Source organism: Rutidosis leptorrhynchoides, chromosome 2 (assembly GCF_046630445.1).
Source record: "Rutidosis leptorrhynchoides isolate AG116_Rl617_1_P2 chromosome 2, CSIRO_AGI_Rlap_v1, whole genome shotgun sequence".
Taxonomy (NCBI): Eukaryota; Viridiplantae; Streptophyta; class Magnoliopsida; order Asterales; family Asteraceae; genus Rutidosis; species Rutidosis leptorrhynchoides.
The window spans coordinates 42752065-42754774 of record NC_092334.1 but is presented as its reverse complement, the minus strand read 5'-3'; positions in this window follow the sequence as shown (position 1 = coordinate 42754774).

Genomic DNA, 2710 nt, shown 5'->3' with positions numbered 1-2710 from the left:
GAATAGCTGTCGAAATAACTATCGGATTAGCTATCGAAGTCTGAGGGACTCGAACTGGTTGAAGGATTCATCTCGTACGATCAGATGAAGTATTTTTGATAAGAAACAGATTATAGGATATAGATTAGTACCCTGCAATACATAATTCACATATGCATATACAATACTAAAATCCCATATGTTACGGAGGAATCTACGGAAACTGTCAGACAAAGGTAACAATAACAGATACGCCATGATATGAATTTATCTATACACTGTCTATGCAATAGAGGCAGTAAGATGTGTCTAGACTTTAAGAATGATAAGCAAATAATTTTCGACACGAAATGATAAGCAAAACTTTTGACATGCAGACACGGTCGAAGTCCAGACTCACTAATGCATCCTAACGACTATCAGTTAGACACACTAATGCAAGACCTGGTTCGCTAAGACCACCGCTCTGATACCAACTGAAACGACCCGTCCTAATCCATCCGGACAAAGTCCATATCGATTATAAACGATTTACAACAGTTGATTACATCGCGAGGTACTTGACCTCTATATGATATATTTTACAAACATTGCATTCGTTTTTGAAAAGACAATCTTTCAATACATCGAAAGTTGACGGCATGCATACCATTTCATAATGTATCTAACTATAATTGACTTAATAATAATCTTGATGAACGCGACGACTCGAATGCAACGTCTTTTGAAATATGTCATGAATGACTCCAAGTAATATCTCTAAAATGAGCAAATGCACAGCGGAAGATTTCTTTCATACCTGAGAATAAACATGCTTTCAAGTGTCAACCAAAAGGTTGGTGAGTTCATTAGTTTAACATAAATAATCATTTCATAATTTTAATAGACCACAAGATTTCGTATTTCCATTTCTCATAAACATACGTCCCGTGCATAGAGACAAAAGTACCATTCATATGGATTGAACACCTGGTAACCGACATTCACAATAAGTATATAAGAATATCCCCATCATTCCGGGATCCTCCTTCGGACATGATATAAATTTCGAAGTACTAAAGCATCCGGTACTTTGGATGGGGCTTGTTGGGCCCGATAGATCTATCTTTAGAGTTCGCGTCAATTAGGGTGTCTGTTCCCTAATTCTTAGATTACCAGACTTAATAAAAAAAAAGGGCATATTCGATTTCGATCATTCAACCATATAATGTAGTTTCGATTACTTGTGTCTATTTCGTAAAACATTTATAAAAGCACGCATGTATTCTCAGTCCCAAAAATATATATTGCAAAAGCATTTAAAAAGGGATTAATGAAACTCACGCATATAAATATTGTAAAATAGTTAATAAAGCATTTGCATGTATTCTCAGCCCAAAAATGTATATAAAAAGGGAATAATGAAACTCACCATAATGTATTTTGTAGTAAAAATACATATAACGATATTTAACAACTGAACAATGCAGGGTTGGCCTCGGATTCACGAATCTATATCATTTGTATATCTATTAATACATATAATCGTAATTGAACAATTATATATTTTTTTTAATGATATAATTTTTATATTAGTAACTTATGTATTTCATTATTTATATATATATTCACTTTTATATATAAATATATAGATTTTGTTATGTTACATATATTAAATATTTTATACGTATACTTTATTTATATGTATTATATATTAAATTTTATGTTATATATCTGTTTTATATATATACATTTAAAAATAATTTTTATCTTCATTTTGTGGTATTATTATATCTATAAGTATATGTTTAGTATCTCACTTAAAACCGATAGTTTGTTATATGTAAATATTTTTATAAATAATGTTCATAATAATAATACTAACCTAAATGAAATTTTTAATATATGTATATAATAACTTAAAGAAAAAAAATTGTTAATTTTTGATAAAAGATAGTTTTATTAAAAATAGTAGTAATAATCTTATTTATAACTATAATGATAATATTGATAATATTACTTATGATAATGATAATAATATTAATGATAAATGATAATAATAATACTTGTAATACTTAGTGATTTTACTTATTAATAACAAAAATAATAATAATATTGATTATCTTATTAACTTTAACATAATAACAACACTAATTAATAATAATAATAACAATATTAATAATAATAATAATGATAAAAATATTAATAATAATAATAATTAAGTGACTACCTCAAAAGAAGCCTTAAGAAGAAAAAAAAAACTGCTGTGAACCAAACTCGAACCCATGACCTCTCGCTCATTCACTAACAACTTAACCATTGCACCATTCCCGTTTTCTGTAAATAATAGCACCCCGAATATATATAACTCGATTAACTAACTGTTTTCTGCTTCTAATCTGTTACTAACCCAATTAGAGTTCGGCCCAACTTAAATTTATAATTGGCCCAACAGGAATGTTAACCCACTTGTGCAGTTACTTGTAAAAAAAAAAAAAAATATAAACCGTAGCCGCCCAGATTCGAACTTAGGACCACTCGTTTAACAAGTGCCCCCTAAACCATCTATTCTGCCACTTCTTTTCTGAATTAAAACACAGCCTAAACTTTATTTATTCTCTTATATCCGTATGTCTCTTCTTCTTTGTGTCATCATGTCGACACTCACTCATCATCAATCTCCTTATCGTGATTCCTTTATTGTAAAACCGAATCATCACCCATCATCATCGGAATCATTATCACAATCATC